This window comes from Micromys minutus (genome assembly GCF_963924665.1).
Source record: "Micromys minutus genome assembly, chromosome: 3".
In the NCBI taxonomy this organism is placed as follows: domain Eukaryota; kingdom Metazoa; phylum Chordata; class Mammalia; order Rodentia; family Muridae; genus Micromys; species Micromys minutus.
The window spans coordinates 87,520,368-87,543,959 of NC_137972.1; positions in this window are offsets into that span (position 1 = coordinate 87,520,368).

The window sequence follows — 23,592 nt, forward strand, 5'->3', positions numbered from 1 at the left end:
TTTGTTCTCATATATACCACTCCATACCAATGATTTTGAAGCATGAGAGATGTCTAACACCAAAGAAATATTTTTTGAAAACTTCGGTAACTATAAACAGTACCAGTAATGCAGGCATAAACAAACGTGCTGAATTCATTTGTATTATTTATTCATACACTCTTAAAAAAATGAGTCACCCATCATTTCTGCTATGTATTTTTGGTTAGTAACTTGCTGTTACATTTCTGTGTATTTTCTTGGACTGGAAGTGTTTTTATTTCTCCCCCTCTCTCTTCGTCCCACTTAGGCAGTGTGTAATTCAGGATTACCAAAGATAGGAAATCAGTTCAGTGACTCATTTCCCAGCTCTTGCAAATAACGTGGTGAAGTGTGGATGTACCCAGAGGGGAATGTTGAGTAAGTGATGATGAGTAAAGGATGATGAACTTACAATATTAGCATGTGTGCATTCGAGTGGGGCAGGCATAGTCATGAGAGACTGGCAACTGTGGGATGCTTTCTGATGGTCTCACTTTGTTTACAGATTTCATATTTCCCCACAAGTAGAGGAAGAATTGGGGAAAGATATATTAAATGAAAGACTAGGTGTTTCTTAATTACATAGAGCTCCAAGTATGTATACTATCTAAATACCCATTTGCATTTATATCAGATATGAATACTATTCATTTAACTATCCACTTTTATCTGGGGACAAGAAAAGATCAGATGTTGCAGGAGGCAGGGGTAGAGAAGGCCAGACAGACTTTAAAGTCAGTGTAGCTGAGGCTGGTCTTGAACCCTTGAACCACTTCTATAGCTGACAGCTGAAGATAGAGGCAGGACTGTAGTGCCAGGCTCAGCTGAAAGGGTTGGAAAAGTTAATCAGATGATGTAAATACATGGCGATTTAAATACTTTGTGCAGAAAATAGTTCTTATGGTATGTGTCATCTATATCACACACCAAGCTTCTCCATCGCCTTGAATTTGTCATTCATGCAGCCACAAGAATGTGTACATAAAAACACTCTGTTGGTTTCTGAGCCTTCTCCTGGCTTTATTGTTTTGTTTTTGCTTCGTGTTTTGTTTTGTCTTGCTGTTATTATTTTTAGAAATTCCACTTATGGATAAAGTTGGGCCAGTTACTTCTTCATTCTACAAGCCATTTCCTGAATTAACCCAGACAGAAGTTGGAACTGAACAAAATTGTTCCATTATGCTATGAACACTCTCATTTTCATGTGAAATCCTGTATTTAAAATCCACAGAAATAAAAACAAGAAAGAGAAGACTCATCTTGATTTTTAAATTTTAATTATGATATTAGCAAATATAGCAAATTATGGCTATGCTCAGCTCTTTATTATAATTATCTAGGGTTAGGCAATAATATAGTTTTCAGAGTGTTGAAAAAGGTAAAGAAATTAATTTTCTTATTGGCCATAAATTAAATATTACACATGGTTTTCCAAAGAAGATCTCAGTAACTTTTAAGTTTTTTTCTCAATGGTTCATATTTATCAGTTTAAAAAATATTTTTATATTGCTTAATTCTTTGAATGAAATACTAATTAAAATTTTCCAAAATAAATAATCTTTAAAATTAAGAGTATGGATTAATTTTTGCCGCAGGTAATTCTGGAACTTTTATACTTAGTGTTTTCCTGGATGAGTACATAAAAAACTTTAAAAATTACATTAAAACTTCTGTAAATGAAGTAGCTTCAAGTTAAGACCATGTATTATATAATGCTTATAGTTAAAAGTTGATGTTGTGCACTGCTGTGTGAGTCCTAGGCTTCAAACCATCCTTAAATATTTATCCACAAAGATATTCTCAAGAAACACAATAAAAATCACACACACACATAGACACACCCATAAAATCTTAACCAGAAGACTCTTAAAACTGATTAATATTTTTGACAAAGTAGCAAGATACAAATTTTAGGAAAACTACTAACCTTTTCTACACCAGTGCTAAACATGCTGAGAAAGACATTAAGATTATATCATATATAATATACTAAAAGACTACAATAGTAAAAAACCCTCATAATAAATCTAATGGAGGAGGTGAAGGACAGTTTCAAAGGATGGAAATTTGGGGAAAGAAGACATATGGAAACACAAATAAAATCTATTTTAAAATTTCATTTTATCCCCTAGATGGATAGATAGATAGATAGATAGATAGATAGATAGATAGATAGATAGATAGACAGACAGACAGATAGATGGACAAACAAACAGACAGACTGACAGATAGGGAGATACATGGAAAGGACCAAAAAAGTAAATAAGAACAAATGTTGGAGTAGATTTGGGTGGAGGCTGAAATATAGTAGTGACTCATTGTTGATGCAAGAAAAAAAATTAGTGTAGCAATCTTGGAAATCAATGTAAAGATCTTAAAAATGGTAGGGGTAATCCCTAAAATTCAGACATTCCACTTCTTCACATATACCCAAAGAACTTTAAATTCTACAAAAGTAGCATTTGTTCATCCACACTCATAGATACTATTCACAATATCTAGAAAAATATAATTAAGTAAGACGTCCATCCATTAATAAGTATATAATGAAGATGCAGTATATATGCACAATAGAATACAGACTATTTTCAAAACTCAGGAAATTAGAAAAGCCCATCGAAGGACTAGACCTTCAATAGTTGTGGTGTGGTAGCTTATTATAGACAATATAAGAGTAGAGAATTTGAACATTTGTGATGGATAATTTTTAAGCACAGTGGGGTGAATGTTCCAGATGCCAGTGCATGTTAGCCAATTTGAAGTAGGTGAAGAAAAAAAAATAATCATCTTATAACCAAATTAAAAAAAACATACTTTAAAATTATTTAAAGATTTTGAAAGGTAATACCCAACATGGTACTAGAAGTACTAGAAGATATAGAACATCAAACAAAGACCTGGTGCCAGACTAGACTGTCTCTCCTCAAGTTGTTTGTCTAAGAAGCTTCATAAGTACTCCCCAAATGTAGGCTCTAACAATTCCTCCTGATTGCCCACAAGAACTAGGTGCTATGACTCTATTGCTGGAGACACTAATCACTTGGGTTATAGAATATAAAGAACTGAAGCTAGAGCCAACTTCAAGGCTTCCTTTCTGCTCCTTAGACTTCAGGATCCTAGAAATGGCTAGTGGGAATGTAAGAGATGTAGATAGGAAAAAGCGCTAAGACACAGGCACCACAGTCACAAACTCTCATGATGAGGGATGATGATGCTGACACTGTGTATACACAGGAACTGGGCTTGTTAACACTTAGGCAAGGATGCAGGAAGAACTAATAAGGCCCCAACTCTCACTGCCAGACTATTTGGTACTGATAGAGATAAGGGAGAGATGTAGTCATTGCTTTCAGTTTTATAACTGCAGGTAATCCCATCAGTCTCCAATGCATGGATCCAATCTAATGTTCACATAGTTGACCCAGGTTATACATCATGGGTTACAAAACAATCTCAAAGTCATGAATCTGGGAAGGATATTGCTATCTGTCTATTTATCTGTCTGTCTATCCATTCATCCATTCATCCATCCATCCATCAGCTATCAGCTATCATTTATCTGTTGTTCAATATATCATCTTTCTATCATCTATCAATCAACTATCATTTATGTATCTATCTATCTATCTATCTATCTATCTATCTATCTATCTATCTATCTATCATCCATCAATTTATTGACCGATAATCTGGTATTCTGAAATATCAAAATATAAATTTAATCAATAGAAATTAAACATAATAAAACTAATAAAAATGGAAGAGTAATTAAACTTGATTATAAGTAAACAGTACAATATGCAAATATAATTTCAATTTTATAAGTGCACCTTAGAATATATATGAATTTTGGGATAAGTGCTCATTTTTTGAAGAATATTTTTAATTAGAAAAGTTATAATTGTAATTTTTGTTATTGATAAATCACTTTTTCTTTTCTTGGTTTCTGAATTTTAGTATTGTATGTACAGCTTTGTAGAATTCTCACATTCACTTAAAAATTTACACTCTTTTGATGTATATTTCAAAAGTTAAATTTGAATATGTACTAAATTTTTACAAATTCCAGATTCTTTGTTGTTCTGTCAAATAGACGTTGTAGGATTGGCACTCTAAAGAACACTTATGGAGTACATTTTAAATTCACATCACATGCAATTATAAGAATTACTTTTCTCATTACTGTGACAAATGCTTGACACAAATGGCATACAGAGGAGAAATCTATTTTGCCTACATCATAACAGAGGAGGCTTGTAGAGTGGCTTCTCCAGCACTATTGGCAAGAACTTCCAGTGCAGATTTTAACATTTCATGGGATGAAGAAGCAAAAGAGTTCTGCCAGAAGAAGGCCAGCTGCAACTTGTTTGGTCTGCCTGTAATTACCCACTTCCTCTAGCCAGCCTCCCACTTTATAAAAGCTCTACAATCTCCCAAATCAGTATGATCATGTGAGGATTAGACATACAAATATATGAGCCTGTTGCAGGAAATTCACACTCAATTCATAGCAATTAATTGGTCATGAAGAATAAATTTATACATCTTTGGGTGAGAAACCTGAGGTCAAATGAAGAACAGGGGCAAAGAGCTCAAGAATAAAGTCTAAATTTAGGTTTTGGGGGATAGAAATCAACAACACTGCTCTCTGTATCTGGCTTAGCACATATTTCAAACAGCTAAGTGGTTTGAGGCATTAAGTATTGCTGAGGTTCTCAGAAAACACTAAAGGCAGTAAAAATGAAAACACGGAAGAACAAAACTTATTACTATGCTATACCTTATGCTTCTTTTTCAGAATCTTTCCACGGACATGTATTGTTCCTACTGCTCCATCATTAGCATTGCATTAATTAGTACAATCATCATGTAAAATGGAACAGACTGCACAGGTATACTACTACATATATGTATTACAGTGACCTCAGGGTAAGGTTCTAGTCTTATTAATGTATAGAGTGTTCTTGACAGATTATTCACATAATATACAACATAAATTCACAAAATAGCATATTGACAGATGATAAACCATATAAGCTAGGTAAATTAAGTTAAATCCAAGACAACAGGATTGAGTAATTAAAATAGTCATATTTGAGCAGTAGAAGTAAAAGTATTTTTATGATACTGAAAATCGAATTTTCATTTTCTAAGATGAGAGGATGGGTAAGCTATGAATATTGGCCAAGACCATGGAAAGTTCCTGATTTGCATGTAATACATTTATGCTAGGCTGCAAATAGCAGGATTGATTTCTAGCAAATTCCACAGTGATGGTGTCTCAGAAAACAAAATCATTAACGAATTCACTGAAGAGATAAAAAATTCAGGTTTCTTCACCAATATGTTGATGTTTGCTTCACAAACAACCCTACTTTAAAGATTTTTGTGCAAAGTCAATTTAAGAGGGTGGAGGAAACAACCAATGCAAAAGCCTATTTAAAGACTTAGATCTATTTATATGCATCTTAGGTTTAAACAGGACAAAGAAACAACCCACAAAACTATGCAGATAGCTTATGTGAATAAAGATAAAAGTTAAATGAAGTCAGTTTACTACTTGCTTCATGTTATTTTTAACTGTCATCTTTTAAAGTTGAAATAAACAGTAGCTTCATTTAGAATACATTTAAAATGTGCGTTAGTGATTTGTATGCATATTAAATCCTTTAATTCTCTATGCACCTACAAATTCCTTATAGTCTCCATTGGTATTGGATTTGTGTTAGAACAGGATTTTCCACCATCATTTACAAAGATGTATTGCCATTTTCAGGAAAATTTACTCCCACTCCTCCCTCTATTATTATTTTTTAATCAATCATTTTGTTTTTTAACATTTCAAGGTTTCTCCCCATTCCTGGTCTCTGTTTAATGATCCTCCTATTATACTGCCCTCCCCTTTTCCTCTAAGAGGCTGCTCCCCAACATAACCATCCACTCCCTCCATATCCCTCTAGAATCTATCTTTTTGTGGCATCAAGCCTCCACAGGACCAAGTCCCTCCATTCTCACTGATGTCACATGAGATAGTCCCTTACTACATATGTAGCAGGAGCCATGGACTGGCAGATCTATACTCTTTGGTTGGTGGTTTAGTCCTTGTGAGCTCTGAGTCCAATTAATTGATACTGTTTTTCTTTCTATGGGGTTGCAATCCCCTTCAGTTCCTTTAGCCATTCCTCTAACTCACATGTTAGAGTCTCTGAGCTCAGTCCAATGGTTGGCTGTGAGTATCTGCATCTATCTTAGCCAGATGCTGGCAGAACCTCTGAGAGGGCAGCCATACCAGGCTCCTGTCTGCAAGCACATCTTGGCATAAGCAATAATACCGGGCTTTGGTGTCTATAGATGGAATGGATTTCAATGTGGGGTGGCCTCTAGATATACTTTCCTTTTGCCTCTGTTCCATTTTTGTTCCTGTATTCCCTTTAGACAGAAAAAATTTGGAGTTTTGTTGCATATAGGAAATACACATCAGTGACAAAGATAGACACTACCTAAAACTAAAAGGATAAAAAAATTCCAAGCAAATGGTCTTAAGAAACCATCCAGAATAACCATTCTAATAACGTATGAAATAGGCTTTCAACCAAAAGTAATAAAAGGAGATGGGGAAGGACACTTCATATTTATTAAAGAAAAAATTCAACAAGATGAACTTTCAAATCAGAACATCTATGCCCTAAAGACATGTACACCATCATTTGTAAAAGAAATGCTACTAAAGCTGAAAGCACACATTGAAACACACACAGTAATAGTGAAAAATTCACCACCACACTCTCACTAATGGACATATTATAGGAACAAACTAAATAGAAATGCTGTGAAATTAACAGAAGTTATGAACAAATGGATTTAACAAATATCTATAGAACATTTCACCCCCCCAAAAAAAGAAATATGCCTTCTTCTCAGTACCTTATGGTTATTTCTCCAAAACTGACTATATAATCTTACACAAGACAGGACAAGAATGTGGAAAAAAAATCCTATGCATTTTACCAGATAGCCATAGACTAAAGCTAGATTTAAACAACAACAACAACAACAACCAGAAAGCCCACATTCTCATAGAAATGGAACAATTCTCTTCTTAATGATAAGTCAGGAAAAAAAAAGAAAGGGAAAAAGAAAGAAAAAAGAAAGAAAGAAAAGAAAAGAAAGAAAGAAAAAAATTAAAGACTTTTCAGAATTTAACAAAATGACGGCATTGCATACCCAAACTCAAGGGACCAATGAAAGCAGTGCTAAGATAAAAGTTCATAGCACTGAGTACTTTCACAAAGAACTTGGAAAGATCCTACGTTTACAACTTAACAGCAAATCTGTAAAATCTATAACAACAACAACAACAACAACAAAAACAAAAACACTAAAGAGGAGTAGAGAGCAAGAAATAATCCAACTGAAAGCTAAAATTAACTAATTAGAAACAAAAAGAACTATACAAAGAATTAACAAAACTAAGATCTGGTTCTTTGAGAAAATAAACAAGATAAATAAACCCTTGTCCAAAGTAACTAAAGGGCACAAAGGCAATATAAAAAATAAAAAATCAAAAATGAAAAGGGAGAGTTAACAACAGAAACTGAGGAAATTCAAAAAAATCATCAGATTGTAGTACAGAAGCTTTATTCAACAAAACTGTAAAATCTAGGAGAAATGAATGATTTTTCTAGACAGATACCAGGTGCCAAAGTTAAATCAGGACCAGATAAACTATCTAAATGGTACCATAGCCTCTAGCCAAATAGAAGCAGTTATTAAGTCTCCCACTCACCCTCTAAAAAGCCCAGGGTCAGTTGGTTTTATTGCAGAATTCTATCAGACCTTCAAAGAACACCTAATACCAATACTTCTCAAACTATTCCACAAGATAGAAACAGAAGGAATACTACCTAATTTACTCTAGGAAAGTACAGTTAAGCTGATAAATAAGCCACACAAAAGTCCAACAACAACAACAAAAGGAATTTCAGGCCAATTTAGCTTATGAATATCAATGCAAAAGCACTCAATAAAATTATAGCAAACCAAATCTAATGATTATCAAAATGATCATTTACCATGTTCAAGTAGGCTTCATCACAGGGATGCAGGCATGGTTCAGTATATTGAAATCCATCATCATAATCCACTATATAAACACACTCCTCCATTTGTATTAAAGAGATACATACAATGCATAAGAAAACAAGAAACTTGATAAATGTGAATGCGGGCCTCTATTACACATAAATTTTACTCCTCAGTTTTCAATAAGACTTGAGCATATTCAAACCACATTGACTGAAAGAGCTTTGCTTTGTTGTGTTCATTTACATCAAAGCTTTGACAAAGTTGCTGTTTCAATTACATACATTTCTCATGAGGTTAACAAATGGGTGGGGACCTCATCCAGATGCACAGCTACATAAATAAAATAACATGATAAATAAGAAGGGATTGAGAGAAAAGTCCTGAAGAGGGAAGTAGAGTGCCTAGATTGTCAGACAAAAACTCTCTTTAATAATTAGTAATAACATGATTTCAAGTCTTAGGGTCCACGAAATAGCATGGTTTCGCATATTGTATACTAGTGTCAGGGAAGCCCTCTGAAGTTGGATCTACAGTTCTTAATTGTAAAACAGGTAAATTAAAATGCCAAGTCATTAATTATGAGCAGAGAACAAGTTACAAAATAAAAACCTGTAACTACCAGGAAAGTCCTGACCTATATTCTCAGGCATTTATCCTATTTTAAAATATCATTTTACAAGAAATAAGATTATACCATAGCTTTCTCTAAATTAAATATGGCATAACAATATTAATGTTATTAGAATACATTTAATTTTGTTTTCAATGTTCTCATTTTTATGGCTCTATAAAACAAAGAAAGATTATTCTTCTAGTGCTAATACATAATATTAAAAGTAGTAACATATACCATTAGAAGTATACATATATTGCTATATATTATATATATATTGCTATATATTATAATTTTGACATAACACACAATTATATTTATATTTATAATTATATACATTTAATAATATTAGGATATTTTGTATTATGTATCATAATTCACATAAATTATATATTATACACAATTTGATTGTTATATTTGTATATTTAAGATGTATACAATTACTATTTATACATGTTATATACATAATTGTGTTATAATAAATTATGATACTTGTTATAATTTGCTTTATTTTCAAAACTATCACCTAGAGCATAAAGCAGATTTCCCTTCCAAAGTCAGCATTGATTAGAAAATAGGAACTTGTATAATCGTCTCACTAATCTTTTCTTAATGACAGTGGCCTATGCCTGTGCCTTTGTGTCACTTCTATGCTGCTTCACTAATATTCCAGATACTTATAGATCCAATTATTATAATCAAAATTAATTAATGATTGCAAATGTGTTTTGCCACTTTCTTCTTTACTGTTTTAAAATCTGCCTTGTAGTGTTCTTCAAGCTCTTTGGTTAGGCTTATTCCAACATTTAATTTTATTGTGTTTCTTTATATCAAGACTATATAGTTAATACATTTGTCCTCCCAACTTCTTTCTGAACACATGCGTTATTGAATAATCACAAAAAGTGTTAGATATTTGTGTGCTGATTATAATATATCACTAATTTTCTGAGCCTATCCAAATCAATGAACTTTCTGGGAAATATCTTTTGCATGTTATTTTATTTTCCAGAATATTTTATGTAAAGGATCATGTCAAATGCAAGTGAGCATAATTTTATCCCCCTTTCTAACTGGTGTTTATTTTACTGTTTCCTCTTTTTCTGTTGCTCTAGCTAAGACTTTGAGCACTAGATGTTATTGAAATGGAGAATGAATGGCATTGGCTCATCTTTTCGAGATGGGCTATTAATTTTTCTCTATTAACATGATGTTAAAATCAATGGAGGAGTTAGAGAAAGGATAGAAGGAGCCAAAGGAATTTGCAGCCCCATTGGAAGAACAACAATATCAACCAACCAGGACACCCAGAGCTCTCAGGGTCTAAAGCACCAACCAAAGATACAGATGGAGGGACCCACAGCTCCAGCTGCATATGTAGCAAAGGATGGATTTATCTTGCATCAATGGGAGGAGAAGCCCTTGGTCCTGTGAAGGTTTGATGCCCAAGTATAGGGGAATGCCAGCACAAGGAGCTGGGAGGGATTGGGTAGGGGTGGAAGCACCCTCATAGAAGCAGGGGGGAAGATGTGAAAGGGGTTCTGTGGAGGAGAAACCAAGAAAGGGAATAACATTTGAAATACAAACAAACAAAATATCCTATAAAAATTATCAAAAAAAATTGAAAAAAAGATGATGTTGGCTATAGGGTTGTATGTCGCCGTGGATATATTAAAGTGTGTTTCTTCTAATTTTAGCTTCTTCACAGCTCTATTAAAAGACATTCTGAATATACTGAGATAATTGTGGGATTTCAACACTTGGGCTCTTTATGCAATTTGTTCCATGATTTATCTTGTATAGTATATTCTTATATTATTGGAATGGAATCAGCTTAGCTGTATAGGTGATTTTAATTTCACTTTTAGTTTGAAACTTTAAATAAAATATTATCCTGTAATTATCCCTCCTATTCATGTACTTTTTTTCAAAATCCTAGCTGCTTTTCATCATAATCATTGTCAAAATTATTATATTTATAAACGTATTATTTTATATAAATCTGTTGTAGAATAGATAGTGTTTTGCGAAGATCTACAAATGCACTGTGCTGAAGAATGAAGTTTTGTGTGCATTTTTATGTTTTTGATCTGATATCCCAGTATTGGAAAATAGGTATGCATCCCTGTGAAGACTAATTTTTCCTTTATTAGAAGCTGTTAATTTCCTGTAACTTGATTTAAGGTTGGGGACTTGTGACATTTCCTCACCCATTTTTTTCAAGGCATCTAGTATTCTATTTCTTGAGGTTTAGGTTAGGTAGCTTTATTGTTAAGATTCCATCATGTAGCTTCCCTGTCATTTCTAGCAGTAGATCTCACAGAAGACTTTCTGATTTTCTGGTTCTTACAATTTTGATTTTCTCTCTTCTGTGATATTTTTTGACCCTTACATGAAGGGGTTGATATATATGTGTGTGTGTGTGTGTGTGTGTGTGTGTGTGTGTGTGTGTGTAGGTGCATACTTATTTTTGAAAACCTACACTATAGAGTGTTTGCAAGCATTTTATGGAGAATTTTTTTTAAATAGTTTTATTTAGGTATATCTCTGTGTGTGTCTAAGCACACACATGCTATGGATGATGAAATCTTTTTTAAAGTTGTTATTGATTTATGGCTTTACTTTTAAGATCTTTCTGTTCAATCTCACAGACTATTTTTTTTTATATTTTTTTTACAACTTTATTTTACAAAGCAAAGATAAATGTACAGATTTTAAACATTTTTTGCTTAAAATTATACATTTTTTGTCAGTACATTTTTTTAAGATTTTAAAATAATTTTTACATAAAACTATATGAATATATTTTTTAGTCAGTACTTGATTTTTTTCAAGGTTTGATTGTATGCCTTGAAAACTTAATAGTTACAATGAGCTAAAGTGCATGTAAAACAAAATGTAACATGGAAATAGTTAAAGTTTTCTTGTTTTGTAAATATTTTTTTGTTTTGTTTTGTTTTCTTTATTTCTTGGACTTCATACAGTCTGTGAGTTGTTTCTGGGGGAGTGCAAGCCTCTGGCGTTAGCATCCCACTATCAGTGACTGCATATTATGTCTGTTCTTTTGTGACTGGGTTATCTCACTCAGGATGATGTTCTCTAGATGCAGCCATTTTCTTAAGAATTTGGTTAAGTCATTGTTTCTGGTGGCTGAGTAGTATTCCATTGTGTATATGTACCACAATTTTTGTATCCATTCATCTTCTGAAGGACATCTGGGTTCCTTCCAGCTTCTGGTTATTATAAATAGAGCTGCTATGAACATTGTGGTGCACATAACTTTGTTGTGTATTAAAGTGTCTCTGGAGTATATGCCCAGAAGTGAAATAGCTGGGTCTTCAGGTAGTACTATATCCAACTTTCTGAGGTATCACCAGAGTGATTTCCAGAGTGGTTGTATTAGCTTGCAACCCCACCAACACTGGAGAAGTGTTCCTCTTTCTCCGCAGCCTCGCCAGCATCTGCTGTCCTCTGAGTTTTGGATCTTGGCCAATCTGACTGGTGTGAGGTGGAATCTCAGAGTTGTTTTGATTTGCATTTTCCTGATGGCTAAGGATGTCGAGCATTTCCTGAGATGTTTCTCGGCCATTCGGTGTTTCTCAACTGAAAACGTTTTGTTTAGCTCTGTACCCCATTTTTTAATAGGGTTATTTGATTCTCTGGTGTCTAGTTTCTTTAGTTCCTTGTACACCTTGGATATTAGGACTCTATCTGATGTGGTGTTGTTAAAGATCTTTTCCCATTCTGTTGGTTGCCATTTTGTTTTCTTGACGATGTCCTTAGCCTTACAGAAACTTTGCAATCTCATTAAGTCCCATTTGTTAATCTTTGACCTTAGAGCTTGAGCCATTGGTGTTTTGTTCATGAAATTTTCTCCAGTGCCTATGTGTTCTAAGGTTTTCCCTACTTTCTCATCTAATAGTTTCAGTGTATCTGATTTAATGTGGAGATCTTTGATCCACTTACACTTGAGCTTTGTACAAGGAGATAAGAACAGGTCTATTTTCATTCTTTTGCATGCTGAGTGCCAGTTGGACCAGCACCATTTGTTGAATAGGCTGTCTTTTTTCCATTGAATGTTTACTGCTCCTTTGTCAAAAATCAGGTGACCATATACATGAGGGCTCATTTCTGGATCTTCTATTCTATTCCATTGATCCACATGCCTATTTCTGTACCAGTACCATGCAGTTTTCAGCACAATTGCCTTGTAATATAGCTTGAGGTCAGGGATAGTGATTCCCGCAGATGTTTTTTTGTTGTTGAGGATGGATTTCCCTATTCTAGGTCTTTTGTTATTTCATATGAAATTGCACATTGATCTTTCCAATTCCATGAAGAACTGGGTTGGAATTTTGATGGGGATTGCATTGAATCTGTAGATTGCTTTTGGTAGGATGGCCATTTTTAAGATGTTGATTTTTCCAATCCATGAACATGGGAGATCTTTCCATTTTCTGAGATCCTCCTCAATTTCATTCTTTAGAGGTTTGAAGTTCTTGTCATACAGGTTCTTCACTTGCTTAGTTAGAGTCACACCAAGGTATATCATAGTTATTGTAACGATTGTGAAGGGTACCTTTTCCCTAATTTCTTTCTCCACATGTTTGTCCTTTGAGTATAGGAAGGCTACTGATTTGTTTGAGTTAATTTTGTATCCAGCCACTTTGCTGAACTTGTTTATCAGCTGTAGGAGTTCTCTGGTGGAATTTTTGGGGTCACTCAAGTACACTATCATGTCATCGGCAAAGAGTGATGTTTTTATCTTTTCCTTTCCGATTTGTATCTTCTTGATCTCCTTTTGCTGTCTAATTGCTCCAGCCTGGACTTCCAGTACTATGTTGAATAGGTAGGGGGAGAGTGGGCAGCCTTGTCGAGTCTCTGATTTTAGTGGGATTGCTTCAAGTTTCTCGCCATTAAGTTTGATGTTGGCTGTTGATTTGCTGTATATTGCTTTTATTATGTTATTTATGGGCCTTGGATTCCTGTTCTTTCCAGGACTTTTAACATGAAGGGGTGTTGGATTTTGTTGAATGCTTTCTCAGTGTCTAGTGAGATGACCATATGATTTTGGTCTTTAAGTTTGTTTATATGTTGGATTACATTGATGGATTTCCTTATGTTAAACCATCCCTGCATCCCAGGGATGAAACCTACTTGGTCATGATGAATGATCGTTTTGATGTGTTCTTGGATTTGGTTTGCGAGGATTTTATTGAGTATTTTTGCATCAATGTTCATAAGTGAGATTGGTCTGAAGTTCTCTTTCCTTGTAGGGTCTTTGTGTAGTTTAGGTACGAGGGTTATTGTAGCCTCAAAAAATGAGTTGGGTAATATTCCATCTGATTCTATCCTTTGGAATAGTTTGGCAAGTATTGGTGTTATATCCCCAATAAATGTCTGATAAAATTCTGCACTGAACGCATCTGGACCTGGGCTTTTTTTGGTTGGGAGGCTTTTGATGACTTCTTCTATTTCTTTAGGTATTATAGGGTTATTTAGATAATTTACTTGGTCCTGGTTAAACTTTGGGACCTTGTATCTGTCTAGGAATTCGTCCATTTCCTCCAGATTTTCCAATTTTGTGGAGTATAAGTTTTTGTAGTAGGATCTGATGATTTCTTGAATTTCCTTAGTTTCAGTTGTTATGTCCCCACTTTCCTTTCTGATTTTGTTAATTTGGATACTCTCTCTTTGCCCTCTAGTTAGTCTGGCTAGGGGTTTATCAATCTTGTTGATTTTCTCAAAGAACCAACTCTTTGTTTTGTTGATTTTTTCAATGGTTCTTTTTGTTTCTATTTGGTCTATTTCTGCCCTAATTTTGATTATTTCTTGCCGCCTACTCTTTTTGGGTATATCTGCTTCCTTTTGTTCTAGGGCATTTAGCTGTGTTGCTGATGTGAGCTCTCTCCAGTTTCTTTTTGGAAGCACTTAGGGCTATGAGTTTTCCTCTCAATACTGCTTTCATTGCATCCCATAGGTTTGGGTATGTTGTATTTTTGTTTTCGTTGAATTCTAGAATGTCCTTAATTTCTTTCTTTATTTCTTCTTTGACCCTGCTATCCTTTAACAGAGCGTTGTTTGGTTTCCATGTGTATGTGGGCATTTTGTTGTCTTTGTTGTTGTTAAAGACCAGCCGTAGACCATGGTGATCTGAGAGGATGTATGGGAGTATTTCAATCTTCTTATATCGATGGAGGCTCGCTCTGTGTCCAATTATGTGGTCAATTTTCGAGAAGGTGCCATGGGGTGGTGAGAAGAAGGTGTATTCTTTTACTTTAGGATAGTATGTTCTGTATATATCTATTAATTCTAGTTGTTTCAAAGTCTCTGCTAGTTTTGCAGTGTCCTTGTTCAGTTTCTGTTTCCCTGATCTGTCCATTGGTGAGAGTGGGGTATTAAAGTCTCCCACTAATTTTGTGTGGGGTGAAATGTATTTTTTGAGCTTTAGTAGAGTTTCTTTTATGAATGTGGGTGATTTTTTATTTGGAACATATATGTTAAGGATTGAGAGTTCCTCCTGACAGATTTCCCCGGTAATGAGTAAAAAGTGTCCTTCCTTATCTTTTTTGATAACTTTTGGTTGGAAATTTATTTTATTCAATATTAGAATAGCCACTCCAGCTTGCTTCTTGGAACTGTTTGCTTGGAAGTTTTTTTCCCACCCTTTTACTCTGAGATAGTGTCTGTCTCTGTCTCTGAGATGAGTTTCCTGTATGCAGCAAAAGGCTGGATTTTGTTTATGTATCCAGTCTGATAGTCTATGTCTCTTTATTGGGGAGTTGAGACCATTTATGTTAATAGATATTAAGGAATAGTTCTTTCTGTTTCCTGCCATTATTGCTTTTTTGGGTTGAGTCGTGTCTGTGTTTTTTTCTTCTTTTAGTTTTCTTGTTTAGGAGTTTTCTTGTTTTTACTAGGCTGTATTTTCCCTCCTTGTATTGGGTTTTCCACCTATAATTCGTTGTAGTGCTGGGTTTGTGGTCAGATATTGTGTGAATTTTGATTTGTCTTGAAATATCTTTGTCTCTCCATCGATGGTGATTGATAGTTTTGCTGGGTATAGCAGCTTGGGCTGGCACTTGTGCTCTCTTAAGGAGTGCATGATGTCTGTCCAGGCTCTTCTAGCTTTCATAGTCTCAGTTGTTCAGCCTCTATGAGCCAGCCGCCGTTCCGTGTGGCAGCTAGGCCAGGCTCCGCTCTGTGTCCTGAAGTTGCCTCCGGGTGGAAACAGAAGTTCTAATTTTCTGTTCCCAATCGCTGGATCGGGCAAGGCAGGGCAGGGCAAGTTAGGATGAACACTTTCCGTGAGCACTCCTCAGAGATCTCTCTGCTCCCCAGCATCCTAGGTCTCCCACTCACCAGTTGCTCAGCCTCTATGAGCCAGCCCTTTTATGGAGAATTTTAACACTCATGTTCATCTAGAAAATTGCTAGATTATTTTCTTTCTTCTTCCTTATTTGATTTCTCCTTTCACTTGCTTCTTTCTTTCTTCTTTCCTCTGTGCTTCCTTCCTCCCCTATTATCTTTCCCCATCACCACTTTACATCTTTTAGTTTTCCCTTTCAGTTTAGATATCAGGATGAGGATGGTTTTAAAAAATGAGCTTATTATCAAACTTCTGTTTCTACTTTATGAACCACTTGTGGAACATTGGTATAGTTTTTTTTTGTTTGTTTGTTTGTTTTTTTTTAATAATCCCATAAATTTCAAAAGCAAATCTAGTTGTTTTTTAACTTTACTTTTTTTTCTTTTATTACTTTTGTTTGTTTGTATAGTGGTGTGTGTGTGTGTGCGCGCGCGCTTGCGTGCGCACACACTCGTGCACACTTGCAAGCATGTGTCTAAGTTTGCATATTCAATATGTGTGTAGGCATGTGTGTGCATGCAAGTGTAGGTGTACTTGAAGTTCAAAGGTACCAGACTACTTCAGTCAGCATTAAAACATCTGGCATGGAGAATCTTTTGGGTATATCCCCAGGAGAGGAGGAGGAGGGGGAAAAGGGACAGAACCAGGTATGTGTGGAAATCGAGGAGGTGTAACGAGGATCAGGAATTTGAACAGTTTTGTGTAGCAATGGGGGATGTGGAACTGGAGATAACAACCAGAATGTTCCAGCAAAGGCTCCCAGAAACCCATGGGGATGACATTTGCTTAAATACTCCCCAAATGGGAGGAAGAACCTGTCAAGACCATACCCAGAGTTTCAGCATGGCCCTCTGGTTGAGGAATGGAGCCACCCTCCAACCTCCAAAATTTTAACCAAGAATACCCCTTGTCTAAAGGAAATACAGGGACAAAGAGTAGAGCAGAGACTGAAGGAAAGGCCATCCAGAGACTGCCCACTTAGGGATCCATCTCACATGCACACACCAATCCCAGATATTATTGCTGATGCCAAGAAGTGTTTGCTGTCAGAATCCTGATACAGCTGTTTCCTGAGAGGCTATGCCAGATCCTGACCTTACAGATGTGGCTGCTCCAAGCCAACACGGTACTGATCACAGGCACCCTCATGGATGAGTTAGGGGAAGAACTGGACGAGCTAAATAGTCCTTATCTGGCATCAATGGGAGAGGAGGCCTTTGGTCCTGTGACGGGTTGAAGTCCCAATGTAGAGAAATGCTAGGGCAGTGTGGTGGGAGTGGGTGGGTGGGCAGAAGAGCTCTCTCATAGAAATAATGTAAGGGGTAATAGGATAGGGGGTTTGCAGAGTTGAAATATAAATAAATAAAATATCCAATTTAAAAAAAAAAAAAAAAACACCTGGCATGGATACTGGGTCCTCAGGTCCTTTGCAAGAATAGTATACCCTCCTTTATATTATATTATTTTATTTTATTTTTAAGATTATATTTAATTACAACATTTCTCCTTCCCCTGACCTGTCTCAAATCTCTTCCACATACTTCTCCCTATTCTTTTTCAAATTCGTGGCCTTTCTGAAAAATAGTTATTTGACATGTATGTTCCTAATATAGCCTGTTGACTTTACCTAAGACTGTTTGTCTGTATGTTTTCAGCCTCACATTTTGGACACTATTTGGTGTGTCCTTCCAGGGAAAGACCACATCTTCCAACTTCAGGTTTCCTAAGTGGCCTGCAGTTCTTTGCGTAAGGTTGAGGACTTGTGGATGCTCCTAGTCTCTGCGCATGCTCATTGGTATCAGGTTTGTTCAGTTCGTGTTTGGGCATCATGCTAGTGTGATTTTATAGGTGTCGTTTCTGATACTAACCACAGAGTCAACTCTTCTGTTCCTGAACTTATCTTTGAAATTTGAGACTCTGTTACTGTTCAATATTGTCCGGGGCCAGCTTGAACAAACAACACGTGTTCCCCAGAGCTGAAGCGAGGATTGAAAGAAAAAAGACAAGTTAGTTAAAGGCTCAACATTGACTTCGGCCAGCTTTGAGGTTGAAAACTTTGAGGCTGAAGCAAGGCCTTGTTTATTAGTCCTCTTATAAACCACTTTAATTACATGCAGAAAGATAACATTAGTTCTGAGACAGGGAACCAGCAAGTTAACAATCAAAGATCCTGTAACTGTCTTTTTGGAGACCAGGTGTGAAGATCAGGGACAAATGGTGATCAAAGAGACCGCTGCTGTCTACATTCACTGAATCTGCCCTGTCCGGAGCTATATTTCAAATGCAAATGTACTTTCTTGGGCTTCAGTCCTTAGAGTTCCTCCCTGAACTTCAGATGCAAATGTACTAGTTAGGGCCTTTCTAGGGCATAGCACTGAAAGCCAAGTTCCTGCCTGGGCCAACTTCAGTGTCCTGGTAAAATTAATATTACCCCGCCACCAACTGTCCAGAGGTGCCAAAAATGCTCTCCACACAATATCATTGCTTAATACAGACCTAAGTTTTAATAATATTAGTTTAATTATAATTTGTTATTAGTGACTAAATATATAACCATTTTTTCAACTTTTCAAGTTAATTAGAATTTAGGGTTTCAAAGCATTCTTTAATGATCTCTTTAATTTCATTAACATCGGTTTGCTGCTCAACAATCTTCTCTAATTGTATTAATTTGTGTAACTTTGATTTCTTCTGGTTAGTATAGCTAATTATTTGCCAATCTTGCTTATCTTTTCAGTGAGCTAATTTTTTATTTGATTGATTCTTTGCACTGTTCTCTTAGTCTCCCTTATTTTGGTTTCTGTTCCAATCTTTATTTCTTCTTTCTGTCCTCAGAAATCTCCTCTTGTCTTTCTAGGATCTTAACTTACATTGTTAGGTGCTTCTCCTATGATTCCTTTATTTTTAAAATTAGTACTAATAACTAATAATTTTCCTCATAGATCTGCTTTTGATGTATTATGAAAGTTCTGATATGTTGCATTTTATTTTGTATTCAATCTTAAGAGTTTGTGAACATATTTACTGATTTTTAGAAACCATTTACCTCTCAAAGGTGTGTTGTTTAATCTCTAGTTGTTGGTACATTTTCTGTACTTTCCCTTTCTATCTATTTTTCATGTATTCATGTGTGGCTGAATAAAATGATTTGGCAGCTTCCTACACTTTCAACCATGTCTTCCCCACCATTAGAAACATCTGGAAGCACAAGCCAACCTGAAATCTTACCTACATTGCTTTTGGTGATTGTAATTTATCACAGCAACATAAAAGTAAATAATATAGTGCCACATTTGCTATCTAATTTTATTTTAAATATTTTTCAAAAAATAAATTAAGATAATTTCTTTCATGGAAGCCATGGCATAGTACTGAAGGCATGAGTCTGTTTGTATAGGCAACTGATAACAGGACAAGATTTTATGTGCCTTTCTCTGAAATACTCACTTCATGGGAGCAATTGACTTCTTTCTGATTGAATATAAGGAATGCCCCATATGTTGAAACTCACAGTTGTCACCATTAATGGTTCTCTGTGTTTATACTTCAAATGTTTTTTTTTTCTTTTCCAAAAATCTTTGGATAGACATAAACCCTAGGGAAGAAACTACTACTATTATCTTGCTTAATGTACACAGTATCAAATTGACTACTACTGTCTTATCATTAGGCTTATACATAATTGTGTCCCTTAACCCCCCCACCAGAGAAGCCACTTTTTGTAGTAGATAATGATTGAAAGGAAAAGATGATGGGGCACCAATGAAAGAAAAAGCCATTGAAAGGAAAAGTCACGGGGCACCAATGTTGTGAAAAGATAACATTCCAGGTTTCAGCACCAATGTTAGGTGAAGGATGAAGGGAGTTGGGGGCACATGGCCCATGGAGGTGCAGCAAGGCCTGGGGGCAAGGGAGATGGCTCTGGGGGTCCCATGTTGAGAATTCCTTTCCCCAGTTACACAACGGTATAATACAGTATAGAGTTTATTCAGGTCATGGGAGAGTTAAGAGGGTAGTAGAGACAGAGAGGGGGAGAGAGAGAGGGGGATGGGGGGAGGGAGGGAGGGAGGGAGGGGGGGAGGGAGGGAGGGAGGGAGGGAGGGAGGGAGAGAGAGAGGAGTAGAGGTCCAGCCATGAGCACATGGAGGGAGAGAGGGGAAGGGAAGGGGAAGGGAAGGGGAAGAGGAGGGGAAGAGGAGGGGTAGGGGTGGGAGAGCAAGGCTGCAAGAGGCCAAGAGGCCTAGAGAGGCCAGAGAGGCCAAGAGAGAGAGGAGGGGGCAAGCAGCCCCTTTTATAGTGTCAGGTCACTGGGGCAGAGCATACCTGGCTACTGTCAGGTAATTGTGGGGTGGGGTTTACAGAATCCCAACAATGATGAACATAAGAAATCACAATTAATCATGGAATGGTGAACGATGGGCTAAGAAATTTTCATCCTGATTCAAATATTCGTAACATACCCCTTTTCTCCAGAGCTCAGGGTTTGTTGCAGAAAAGTGTTCTAAAATATTGTAAAAGCCAGGTATTGTGGATGATTACAAGAACATATTTGTTTCCATACTCAGCAGGATGAATTACACCCAAGAGCTGATAGCAATTGTGACAACATGGACAACATCTGTGCAAGCTCACACTAGACCAAGTCCCAGCATGGAGAATAAAGATGGCCATAAAGTTCCATCTCTAGCCAAGCATCTATTGCCAACTGATAATTTCTGGGAGAGAGAATCATTATTCTTCAAGATTTGGCTGCAGGAAAGTTGATCATGCTTTGTTGGAAAGCATACCCACCAGTGTATATGCAGCAAAAACTGTACTTGGTGTGTTTAAAAAATAAACAAAGAAGACAGAAAACCTGGGTAAACAGAGAGGAGGCAAAGTTTGGTGACAGGGTAAGTGAGATGAAAATGCATAGCACATAAATCAAAAAAAGTATAGAAATCGAGGAAAACAAAGTAAGTACAATATGAGTCCCACACGTTTAACCGGTGAAAGGAATACCCTTCTATTCCTTTCTGTCACAATTCTATTCACAATTAAAACATTTGTGACACTAAGCATCTTCAAAACCACAGCTTTGTTATTTCTTGCCATTGGTCCTTTGCTGATGCAATCTACTGGATGTTTTACAGCGCAGTAATGAGCACAGCATGGCTGCTATTAATCAAATTTAGATGGTGAGATGTGCCAAGGGGAACACTTTTTATTTCTGTCTCTCTCAGTGTGCTGTTTAAGCTGGAAACTCTTTTGAATGTTTCTACTGTTTACATGACCAAAGAAGGTTAGAAACACTGATATAAGCCTTGCCCCATTCAACTGAATTACTGGCCTTGTAAAAGTGGGTGATACCTTAAAGTTATGTGCAAGTGTATAAAATGTTCACTGTTCTTATTTTAAAAGGCTAAGTAAAAACTAAAGAATGTGCAGAGACAAGAAAATACACATGTACATTTGGAAGATGTTTCCTAAGAATCTTACTCTGAAACAGTTTTTCAATTTAGTAAGGTCATATACAATTCACATTCGTGTTTTTAGAATAAAAAAGTACAACTACATTTTCAGAGAATCCCTCACCTTCTTCTGCTATAATAGTTACTGCATTCAAATGCACATATAAATACATATAAATACATACACACACAAACATACACATAATTAACAATTTTAATAAAATTCTTAGATAATTGATGTTTGACAAATGAATTGACTATGAGCTTGTTTCTTAAGTTTGTCCTGTCCTGCACACCATTTTATATTAAGTATAAAATGTTTGTGCCTTATTTTTGTAAATTCAGTACATTAAATAAAATAAAAATACTGCAGTAAGAGACACATGGCAGACCTATGTAAAATAAAAATCACATTGATTCTGATGCATTTAATTTAAAGGAAGAACAGTGAGAAATAAATTTAAGTATTTGATTATTATGTAACATTTTGGAAGTTAACAGACATAATTTACACGCCTATGCATTTTACCTATATACAGAATAATAGCAACAGTTAAAAGATAAAATAAATTAAATATATTATTTTTTGTGCTAATGTCATAATGGAACATGCAATTCCCATTAATATTGAATAAAGTCTGTTGCTGCTTTGAAAAAAATGCATTCAGTTTGCAAAAATCTTTATCATAGTTGCTCTCAGTGGAAGTATTTCTATAAAACTCTCCAATTAGGACATTTTAAGATTACAAAGTAGAACTCTTTATCATAATGACATAAATAGAAATAATATATAACTTTAAGTTGGGTTTACTTTGCTTATTCTTACAATCACAAATTATAATCACAAAATGAACTTTTTTTTAACTTGACTTTTTACTACCATGAATTCACTTAGGGCATTATCTTTCCTTCTTTAATCCTTATGTTTAGCTGTTGCGATTTCCATAATGTTCATTTTCAACTTGTAGTGTTATAAATAATATATAGTATGTATTGTGTTATAAAAATTATGTTTTTATATTTTCTAATGACCCATGTGGGTAAAATGGAATATTTCTAAAAAGAAACAGGAGACCACAGTAATCAGAAGAGCCTAGTTACAGACAGAAAAATAAAGAACAAAGAAAGTACACCCAGAAATCTTTGCAGAATATGCAAAGGATTATTCAAGAGAACATTAAACACTTGCTGAAGAGGACAGCTGTGATCAAGATTTACACTTCCAGATTCAGAGTTTCCCTTCAATGTGTATGGTGTATGCCTGGGATTTAACCAGCAGTGGAGAAAGACATTTTATTCCAAATAGGCCAGAGGAATGGATAAAATGCATTGTATGCCGTAAGTCCTGAAATCTTGGAAGAAGATGAAGGGAGAAGAGAAAGATGGAGAGAGGGGGGGGAGGGAGGGAGGGAGGGAGGGAGGGAGGGAGAGAGACAGAGAGACAGAGAGACAGAGAGACAGAGACCGAGAAACAGAGAGACAGAGGCAGAGATAATTTTATATGTTGTGAGAGATTGTTTTTAAGTGTTGTGCAGAAAGGAAGACAGAAAATGAAAGCAGCAAATCAGGAAAAGTTTAGTTCCTCTTAGGAAAACAGAAAATAGAATTTACTCTTCCTGCCATATCTCGACTCTGAGCTGAAAATAGGTGTAATCAATCCTATGGCCCTGCATAGCAAATTCAAAAGATGCCCTTGGGGCTTACCTATCTCCCGAGGAAGCATCAAATGAAAACACCCACACAGGCCACACATTCAGTTTCATTTCCCCAAAATGCAGAACAGATCTAAGAAATGATTTGCGAAAACTGTAGGCTAACTGTTCAGGACCCTTTAAAAACCACAGCTCATGCAATGACAGAGTAGCCTTAAGAGATTGTCAAACATAGTGTTTTATTATTTTTTGTTAGACTTTATTGTGTAGACTGTGCTCCCAAAACTGATGTTGAGTGCTGCAACTAGCTTAGAGGCTTATTCACATTGTTATTTAAGGCTGAGAATGTCATGGTTCAAGTTTTATTTTACATGCGGGGAACACAGTGACTCTGCAGTTTGT